Genomic DNA, 12,029 nt, shown 5'->3' on the forward strand with positions numbered 1-12,029 from the left:
CTTTCTTTCATGGAGTGTTGACCGTTTGAATATAAAAGCAAGATAAAGGATAATGGATAATTTCGTACACCAAAATACAAATAACGTCCCAACATTGATTAAATTTATATTGATAAAGACGTTTTAGTAAATAAAAGCTGAAAGCTTTTGTAAATATTATCCAAAATGCATTAGACTAATTAACAGCTACTTGGCAGTAATTTTACACCCTTATAATGATGGTGCTCGTTCTGTTTGTATATAGCTGTGTACGTATAACAAAAATCCCATTGAACACGAAAACGCAAATTTTACTTTTACAAACATCACATTTTGCTCCGAAATGATTTTTTTTTATTTTTTAATGTAGTTGGCTTGTTTATTGAGAATTTACACATCTATACGATATTGTCTTTTCATAGGCTCAAGACTTCATGATCTTGACATAACTGTTGGAACCCACCTTGATGATATATCAATATTTGCCCATTACACAGGACCCGCTGCAGATAATGAGCATCTGGTATTCCAGCGCAATCGGTATACAGATGGTCGATATGTCAAACTGACCATCACTAAAGGTCCAGAAATGCTACACGTGTCAGAAGTTAATGTCATTGCTCATCCAGTATGTTGATAAACGGACAAACTGATTATAAAATTGTTTAACTGTTTCATATGTGTTATTTACTTGTAATTTAGTATTGATGTAATAATGATGAAGGACTACAACGACTTTATTAGTAAAAATTCAAATAAATGAACAGAAATGTTGTTTGTAAAATAGTGAAGTTTAATTTCATTTACGATATTGTCATTGGTTGGTTTACAGAAGACTTATTGTTCTTCAAATATTTAACTGGCGCCATCTTAAAATGTCAAATAGAGTTACACTTGTAAAACAGTTAAATTTCCTGTGTAACACTACATGTAGTTCTAAAAAAAATGTTACAGTTTAAAAGATTATAAATGTATATCAATCCGCGTTAACTTATTAATTCTTTTAAAAAAATTATTCTACAATGTTACCAATTCAACACTGTAATTATATTTTGGAATATTGTGTTATTGCTATAGATATTGATTGTGTTATCTGTAAATTAAAATATAGTAATAGTTTTGCACCTTGACTGTACCACAATCGGTCGATTCTTTATTTTGGATATGCACAAATGTATGTTATTCCTTACTGTCAGTAATTGCGAGTACTCTCAGATCGGTACTGAGTGTCCTTTTTCATTGTAAGGGATGAGGGATGAATCAAGACCCAGTCACGACCGGTCTATAATTCTGTTTTGATGATTTCTGCTTGTTATCGATCTGATATGTGTAGTTTGTTCTTATTTTGTTCTGTTATACCGCTGTTGAGCGCTCACAAACATGTTTTATCTCGTCTCATTCTTTATTTGAGGAGTAAGGAGTCTGTCTGATTCAGTGGTTGTCATACGTTCCTGTCTGTCATATTTGTTTATTGTTGTTTTGTTATAAATTAGGCCGTTTGTTTTCTCAAATGAATTGTTTCATATTTTTTCACATCAGGGCCTTTTATAGCCGATTATACGGTTTGTTATTTCTCATTGTTGAAGGCCGACCAGTTGCCTATAATTGCTTGCATTCACGTTATTTGAACTAAGGTGGAAAGTTGTCTCATTGGCACTCATACCTCATCTGCATATTTTTTTCTACAGGTTACAAAGGTGTAATGTGGTATGAGAGCCAATGAGACAACTCCACAAAGTCACAACTTGTAAAAGTAAACCATTAAGTCTGTTATTTATGTTCTGTTATTTTAGGAAATTCCGCAAATTGAATACACGCGATTTCATCAAACCAAAATCAAAATCAAAAATTATAAACGCAAAAACAATCACTCGCGAAAAAAATACATAATTATACAGTATTCAATGTAATAAAAATGAAGCTAAACAAAATCCTTGACAATTGAGTGAAATAGTAGCGTATTTTCAACTACATTTTGGTGAACTTTCGCCGAATGACCATACTCTCCTCATATGTTTTGGCTTCCACATATTTGTTCTAGTTCATTTATTTTTCACATAATAAAATATCGAACAATACTGTTACTCTATGGAACTTAATTGGTCCGCTATTTTTTTTTTCAATGGTTTACATTTCGACAACGTTGATATATTCATGTATGATACATGTTGATGGAATTTTCGGATTCCAATGTTGTGTATTTTCTACTGTTGTTTGTCTTTTAGTCGGTTTATGTTATGGCGTTGTGGGTTTGTCTTCTTCTTATGAGTTTGGATATCGTTGTGATATAGTCTCAAAAAATGAAACGTAAAGGGAAATTATCATTAAAAATTTATGTTCAGAATTATAAGGAATACACACATTTTTTCTAGGGATTATTCATGTGTCAACTGACCTGCAAACTTAACGAAAAAAAATGCCGTAACTTGGCTGCTAAATAATGTTTATCACAAAACGAAATCAGTTAAAACATGTAAAAGGCATAGTTTACTAATCAACAATCCATAAAAATGTGTTTAATCCTGTGATATTTCCTTGCTTTTTTAAATACCCTTTACCACATACCTTTTGGTTATATGTCGTCAAGAAAAATTTGAATAAAAAGACCTACAACGAGAGGCAAAAGATACTAGATACATTCAAACTCGAAACTCGAAAATAAACTGACAACACCATGACTAAGAAAGGATTTTCAAGTGAATATTACATTTGTTTTCACATTCGTGTAATGTATTTGAACTTTTGATCATGGACGTTTTGAGTTTTTCTTTGTTCTTTTGTTATTTTACTTTTAAGCGATAATAACAATTGAATGCACACTTTTGTTTTTTTTTTAAATCATGATAAATATAGAAAAAAAAAATGCATTAGCTCATAGGTTACTAGACAAAGTATCTTTAACAAATCTTTTTAAGCAATATAATTAAACAATGACCACCAGAACCTGCCATATTGATGTAAGTGTGGCCGTGTTCTGTGGAAATTATTCATTTTTTATCAAAATTAGTACATCGGACTGACTTTTCCTCTGCGTATTGCTGTGTCCTTGTTTTCCCCGCCGCATTTTTGAGACTGTCTAGACTGGCCTCTGTTAGTCTTGTATGATTTTCAATTCAAGTTCATATATATGTATCGGAGTTTAGTAATTTTGTTTAGGGGCCAGCTGAAGAACGCCTCCGGGTGCAGGATTTTTCTCGCTGAGTTGAAGAACCACTGGCGGCCTTCGGCTATTTTCTGCTCCTTTGTCGGGTTGTTATCTTTTTGACAATTTCCCAATTTCCATTCTCAATTTAATCCTTTATATATGTTATCAATAAAATAAAATCCGTCAAACATATTTTAGGACTGCTTAAACGTGTTATTTTGCGATGACAACTCGAGTATGCCATTACTGATGGTAGCGTATTTGCGTTGAAATTATGTTACTTTACTTATATATATATATATATATAACCAGTCTAAAAGGGTACAACATCACCAAAAAATGACAATAAACGAACAAATGTAACTATAATTATTTCGGATAACAGATATCCTTCATCAGTATGAGCACGATGTAAAATAAATCAGATCAATCTATTCTGATTATTAAACTATAGCAATCTTGAATTATATACAATAAAAAAGAGAAACAGTTTCACCCGAACATCATATGTATAGACGCTAATAAACTTTAAAAAAAACGACTCAAAGACATGCTTTAAATGAAAATAGTAATTAGAGATATGAACTGGCACAACTCTAAAATTCCAAAATGACGTCAGTTAAGATGTTACAACAACTGCGTGTAAATACATTCCCCCCCAAAAAAAACAGCACTGATCGATATAAGCTGGTAAAATATGTCAAACAGAGGCTTTTATCATCCCAAATAAATAGCAGTTTTATAATGAAAAGAAAAAAATAATAGTAAATTTGGGATAAGGTTAAAAAATTGGACGTGGATGCGTACTTGTACATCCCTACCAAATGAAAAGAACCCTGGTATTTAAACTAGTAAAATTCAAAAATTTCCAAAATAATCCTTAAAACTGTAATGGTAAGGAAGCCGGAGTAACTGGAAACAAATGATGTAAGGAAAATGAGTGACTCATTCTACGTTTTTTTATTTAAGCCCTCTGGGGAAAACTGTCCTTAGCTTTCTTATCCAAAACCTTTCCCGAGCAAGTCTTTTGGCCCTTGACCAACCCTCGTTGTGGTCTATGATTGTGATTGTAAGGTTTTTGAGATCAGCTTGGGCGTGCCCAGGTGATCTCAAATGACGACTTACGGGGAGGTCGGGCTTGCAGGTGTAGTCACTTCTATGACCATTCATGCGTTTGTTGAATGGCTGTTCTGTCTCGCCAATATACTGCATGCCACATCGACACTGAAGAAGGTATACAACATTCTGTGTTTTGCAAGTTACATTACAAAATATAGTGTACACATCCCCAGTGGAGTGGCAAGTAAATGTTTGAGTTTTCAGTATTTGTTGGCAAGTCAGACATCGTCTGTTACCACACGACTTGCACCATCCTGCAGTTGAACAGCTTTTATTAGAAGAGACGTCAGCTTTCACAAATAAGTCTTTTAGACTTGCTGGTCTCCGAAAAGCTAAGACAGGAGGATTGGGAAAGATCTTGGACAATTTTGGGTGCTTGGCAATAGTTTGCCAATTGGCACGGATCAAACGTGAAAGGTTAGTAAAGCGGGATTGTATGTTAAAACAAACGGAACTATATTGCTGCGCTTCTTCTGTTTGTACTGTAATAGGTCATTGCGGCTGTTGTTATTAGCACGCGCAAATCCCTTATCTGTGTCCAATTTCTTATAACCTCGTTTGGTCAAAAAACCGCGAAGTTCCTGTAACCGTTTAGTGACAGCCTCCGCTTTACTCTGAGAGCTTGACTGTACGGGAAACTTTTCGTACAGTGTTTGTGGTGACAGCTTTGGGAAGAAAGGTACTGATGTTTATCTGTAGGTTTACAATAGAGATCTGTTGATATGACACCGTCCTTAATAGATGTAGTAGTGTCTAGGAAAGATAATTTGGAGTCGGAAATTTCATTTGTAAATTTAATTGACTGGTGTGGGTTGTTTGCATGTCTAATAAAATCATCCAATTTTTGTTGGGATTCAATTCATTTCATGTCAACATCATCGATGAAACGGAACCAAGACAGAGGTTTGGATAAAGATGTTGAAATAATTTGTTTCTCTAATTTTCCCATGAAAATATTGGCGTATGACGGTGCCATTTTCGTCCCCATCGCTGTCCCGTTTATCTGAAGGTAATGCTCACCATTAAAGGTGAAATTGTTGCATTTCAGAACCAGAGTGAGCAGCTGGACTAAACATTCGGTAGGTGGTTCTAAGGTGTTGTGAGAGTCCCATATTTCCTTACACGATTGTATTCCGTCATCATGAGGTATGTTGGTATACATTGAGGTGACGTCTAAAGTGACAAGGAGGGTTTCCGGAGGAAAAGGGTTCATGGATTCCATTTTACGAAGATAATCTGTTGTGTCTTGAATGTGAGAAGGAAGATTTTCTACATGAGATCTTCAATGAAAGTCTACGAATTCCGATTTTTTCTCGGTCGGGTGGCCGTTTGCGGATACAATGGGTCTACCAGGGTTGTTAACCTTGTGTATTTTGGGAAAAAGATACAATCGACCAGGCTTGGCGTTATCTGCTTTTAAATATCCGATTGTATCCTCATTTATGTGACCGGCATCGTGCATGGTTTGTAACGCAGTAATAATTTTGGAACTAAACTCGGAAGTAGGGTCATAGTCAAGCTTCTTATGAAATCTCTCATCAGAGAGCTGACGCTCTGCTTCCGCGATGTAGTTAGCTTTGTCCATTATCACAACGGCACTTCCCTTGTCTGCTGGTTTTATCACAATATCATCGCGGTTTCTCTTTTTTTTTCTTTTTAAAATTTCTTTTATTTCCATCAGTTGCTTGATACATTGTCTTCAACAAGTCCAAGCTTCTTGTGAAGAATAAATATAATTTTAAATTCTATTATATTATTAAATAAAACATCAATCTAATAAATGTTTCTTAACAATAACTAAACATTTAACTTCTTCTAACTTCTTTGAATAATACATTCGTTTTGTAAATTCTCTAATGAATAGACAAAAAACATCAAGTCTTTTCATTTTCTGATCAGATACATAGTAGGATTTATAAATTGAAAACCCAATAATAGTAATAAGATAGTTAAAGCCAAAATAATATTTATCAGATATTTTATAGCCAAAAACAATATCTTTCAATGTGATAGCTTTTTCTATATTTACTTTTTGCAATAAATTATGAATTTTTCTCCAAAAATCTTTTAAAAAAGAACATGACATAAAATAATGTTGATAATCTTCTTCAGTAAAGCATTTGTTACATAAATCATTGTCTGTTACCTTCCATCTAAACAATAACTTTTTAGTAGGTAATATACTTTGTAAAAGTTTCCATCGATACATCTTCAATTTATTTTCTTATAAATAGTGAGAAATAAAGTTGTACAATGGTTTAAAATGAAATTCTGTCTATAATGGTAGTACATTTAACCATATATTTATACCAATCGGTTTCACAACTTTTTTCTTTACAAATCTGTTATATAATACCTTATTTGACAAAAAAGAAATGTCAATATAATTACCACTTATTGACAAACATTGTCTTTTTACATTGACTATACTTCTAGTGGAATTCTCTGATCTAAGACATTGTAACCAATCTTTTGGAATAGCTTTTTTTATGGATGTCAACTCAGCTATCCAGTTGGATTCATTTTCAATTTTTTGCAAAATTACATCTTGTGAAAATTCCCCATTTTCATCTAAAATATCATTTATATAAATCAAATTACCTCTTATCCAATTTTTGAAAAAAAGACCTTTGTTATTAAATTTAATGTATTTATTCCCCCAAATAATTTGTTTTCTAATTTCGTAAAAGGTTTTTGGTATATCTGTTTGTCCTCCTCCTACTTTCATCCAGCATTTTAGTACATTTTTATAAAATTTTGGAATATTAGGTAGATATTGATCAACTTTATTAAAATCCATATTCATATAAACTGCTAGGCAATTTTTTCCTGAACCTTGTAAATATTTTAAAGGTATAAGTTGCCATCTGGCAATATCTTTATTTAAGATTCTACCTATCCATGATGCTTTTAGTGATTCAAAGTGACTTTCAATGTCAATCATATTCATACCCCCGTTTTCATAACTACCAATCATCGTATTTCTTTTAACTTTAATTTGTTTGTCATTCCAGATAAATTTAAAACATTTTCTTTCTATTTCTATTCTATATTTTTCTGGAAATACACATGAGCTAGCTAAAAAGGTGAAGAGTGGTATAACCAAAGATTTTATGATCAAAATTTTCCCTTATATAGTGAGGTATCGCATTTATCCATTTTATCTATTTTATTTTCAAAATTTAATTTCTCACATTCTTCATTATCATGTCCAAAATGAATCCCTTAAGCTTTTACAGGTTTATCTGTCCAGCTAATATTTGCAAATTTGTCTTTACTATTTTTGAGTTTTCCTATCCATATCCCTTCTGTTTTATTTTTATTTATAATAATTCCCGAATAAGATCCAAAGATTTCAATTTCATTCAATGCTAGTTTGATGTCATGTTTATCATTAAAAAATAAAGTTGTGTCATCAGCTAATTGGCTAATTTTAATACAATGTGTTTTTCTATCAAATTTTATCTGAAATCCTTTTATATCTTCGTTATTTTGAAGTCTCAGTGCCAATATTTCAACGGATATTACAAAAAGTAGAGCAGATAAAGGACACCCTTGTCTAATCCCTCTTGAATTCTTAAACATTTCTGAAATCCACCCATTATCAATAACGCATGTTTGAATATCAGTATACAAAGTTTTAACCCAATTTATGAATGATTCATTGAATCCAAAGTTATATAAAGTATCTAACATAAATTTCCATTCAAGAGTGTCAAAAGCTTTTTTTTTTAATCGACAAAAACAATAGCCCATTCTATATTCATCGCGGTTTCTCAGCGATTGTATGGCTTTTTTCTCGTCAGAAGAGGTGTTGTAAAATGACGAGTACTTGTTGCTAGCTAGATGAACAACATCCAATTTGATTTTGTCGATAACATCTTCCATTGTAGCAGATTTACTAAGTTTTAGAATCCATGAACTCTTCTTTTTGAAATGCGGAATTCTGATTTCTTCCTCCGAATCAGACGTGTCTGAGTCTTCCTCATAATCCTTGTTACCAAAATATTCTTTGATTCTGAGGGTTCTGGCAAAGTTATTAAGGTCGTCTTCCAGTTTCATATTATCTATGTTACTGGAAGTGGGGCAAAAATTCAAATCTTAGATAAGACTTTAATTTCGTCCTCAGATAAAGAGACTGTTGATAAATTGACAACCGTGTTGTTGGAATTAACCGGAATTTGACTTTTTCTTCGAAATCTACGGTTGCGAGGTTTTTTGTTTTTATTTGAATTTTTTGAAGGTCTGATTAAAGTGAATTAATTTGCACACCATCACGTTTAAATTTGTTAATCTGTTTGACGCGGAGCTTATGTGATTCAATACGTTTGATATCACCAAGGCGTACTTGAATTTCGTCAAGTTCAAGATCAGACAATTGTTCACGAGATCGGCAGTGCAAGTTATCACAAAGTTTATATAAATAATTTACTTGATGAATTGCTTCTTGGCGTAAAAGATCCATCAGACTAAAAGAACTGTTGTATAGAATGTTATTCCATCTATGGAAAAATCTGTTTGACTTTTCTCCTGTTGTAGGTGGCGAAGCTTTTAAAACTAACCCTTTCGGAATAATTCTTTGATCAATGTAGATTTCAAAATTTGAAATATGATGTTCTGTTTTGATAATTTTGATAGTAAAATATCTTAATTTCTTAAAATAAAATTGCAAATGCATGATGGAATATGCAGTAAGAATATCGGATCGAGTGAACACACTCAATGCAGACTACAAAAAAGGTAAAATATTAAATGACTAAATAATAGCCAACGATAAATCATACGGGGCGATGGATCATATAAATATGATACAGTACACTACAAAATATAATATATAACCAGTCTAAAAGGGTACAACATCACCAAAAAAATTACAATAACTGAACAAATGTAACTATAAATATTTCGGATAACAGATATCCTTCATCAGTATGAGCACGATGTAAAATGAATCAGACCAATCTATGCTGATTATTAAACTATAGCAATCTTGAATTATATACAATAAAAAAAGTGAAACAGTTTCACCCGAACATCATATGTATAGACGTTAATAAACTTTTAAAATTATTTTAAAATAAAACCAAAGGGGACTGCATTTAAGTCCAGATCCAAATGTACGTCAGCATAATAGATAATTCAATTACACAGTTGTCGTTTGTGAAGCTTAATATATATTTTGAATTTAACGAAATATGGTGGGTTTTATTTAATTAAAAGATCGGACGTGTGTTAAAGGACGTTCATTAAAATTATGACAACAACACAGGAAGTAGGTTCTTATAAACTTGTCATTAAAATCAAAACTGCACCGTCAAAGTATTTGCATCACATGATTTATTGGCAATTTGTCGATTAAAATGATAACCAACATTGATTTTCATCAGGATACCTTGTTTTCAAAATTTGATTTGTTTGAAAGTATTTTTATGTTATAGTTTTTTTTCCACACGAAATGTTTTAATTTGACTCAAATACAAACCTATCGACATACACCGAATCAAAACTCTTTCAAAGAGATCTAATCACTTGTATCAGTAAAACCTTTTGCATTATCAAAATTCATTCTACTGTGTATTTATAAAAAAAGAAGATGTGGTGGGATTGCCAATGACCAAAGACCAAATGACACAGAAATTTACAACTTTAGGTTTCCGTAAGGCATTCAACAATAAGCAAGGCCAATACCGCATAGTCAGCTATAACACGCCCCGTAATGACAAATGAAAAACAATTCAAACGAAAATTCAGTTGAGAGTAAAAATGAGTACAAAGCAATCTAACTGGTTTCCATAATCATTGCAAGTTTAAATCATCATTGCCAGAGAGACTTTCAACCTGAACTTTAGCATAATTAAAAGAAATGGAATGAGTCTCTGTAACTATTTAAGTCAAATCAATCACTACTTAAATCTTTCGATTGTTGTATTTTTAAATGCGTTTTTAAAATACTGTAAATAAAGAAACTCAACTAGATGCATACATATATATGTAGATTTTCCTGAAATCGCAATAATCATTTCCACCTATATAAATGATTTTTTAGATCGAAATATTAACTCTAATGCAACGTCTTTTGTAGTGTTCATTTTGATTTGATAACGTCAAAAAATATCATGGCATCAATTCACAATTCACGTATAAAAACGTACGCTCAAGCGCAGACGACATATGCAAGATTTTTGATTATGTTTTAACGTTGTTTCCTGTTAGTTTCATTAGTATTGAGATATCAATACTAGTATTGTATTTTAAGCTCCGGCGGCATCAATTGGTGATTTGATGCATGGTCGCAAATATCCGTTTACTGGTTCTATTAAATAACCAATTGATACCGTCGACGCTTAAAATACAATACAGTTATCTCCTAAATATATATATGCAATGATTTCCAAATGTAGAGTAAGCAAATAGAGGAACAGCATTGATGATTGCTTATTCATACTGCATATTTCGACAACCTGTACATCGTCAGCTGTCAAAACACGTACATTTTAAAAAATGTCGATTCAGTCATACATTTTGAAAACTCAGTCACAGTAATTTTGTTAAAAAAAATAATAAAATCGTGTCCAAAGTCCGATTTTGTGTACTCCAAAGGAAGATGGTGTTTCTTGTTCCAGGCGTTGTATAATTAAATGAATCTAAAAACAAAATTTAAAATCCCTATATGAAAATTTAATTGCAACGATCTTTTTCGTTAGCTTAATGACTCCAAAGGATAGAGGCATTTTCCCTTCTGTTTACATTTGGACATTTTGCAAGTTTAGTAGAAGACACATTTTCGTTAAACCAAGAGTAAAATCAAGACTTTTAGTTTTTGCTCTTTTAACCCAATTGAGCGTTTTTTTTCTGTCGCTAAAATGGCTGATAAGCAGAAAATTGATTATCTTGGCCCAATAGTAAGTAAAATGGTATGTTCTAAGTCATTTCGTTTGAACGATGTGAATTTTTAACACGTTGTATTTATAAAAAATCACAAAATGATACATTCATTAAAGATTCGGTCAACGCCATATTATGCAACGATGGGTAATCAGCAAACACAAGTTAGAAAATTGTAGAATACTAGAACACACACGCAAAATTGCGGGCATTTAGAGCGTAGTTGAACGTATGTAAACTGTTGAGGGATGAATGTATGCCCCACCTAGGGACTAATATTTTTCGGTCTGTGCGTACGTTCTTCCGTCTCTCCTGCTTCAGGTTAGATTTTTTGGTCAATGTAGTTTTTGATGAAGTTGAGGTCCAATCAACTTGAAACTAATATAATTACTACACAGGTACCCTATGATATGATATTATTAATGTTAATTCCAAATTAGAGTTAAACCCCAATTTTACAGTCCACTGAACATAGAAAAAGATAGTGCGAGTTGGGCTTCAGTGTATAGTAGCAAGTCATTTCGTACCTTAGCCATTTAGTACCTCTGCCATTTCGTACCCAACATTACCATTTCGTTCCCAAAATTACAATTTCGTACCCAATATTTACCATTTCGTACCCAATATTTACCATTTCGTATCTACAGTAAAACCACGTTGTACCATATGGGCAAAATTAATATGTTTACTATTTTATATCATATATATATATAGAAGTTCTAATTTTTGTAAGAGTTTTTTTTTAATCATAACATATATAAATTGCATTCAGCCGTAGGAATTTTATAAAGACCGGTGATTGGTATGATTAGGCAGCACTTGTACATTAACATAGTTTCAATTACACTTTGTTTGTTTGCAGGATTGAACTTTAATTAATTTTTCAACTATGATATACGGT

Source organism: Mytilus californianus, unplaced genomic scaffold, assembly GCF_021869535.1.
Source record: "Mytilus californianus isolate M0D057914Y unplaced genomic scaffold, xbMytCali1.0.p SCAF_13, whole genome shotgun sequence".
NCBI classification, from domain to species: Eukaryota; Metazoa; Mollusca; class Bivalvia; order Mytilida; family Mytilidae; genus Mytilus; species Mytilus californianus.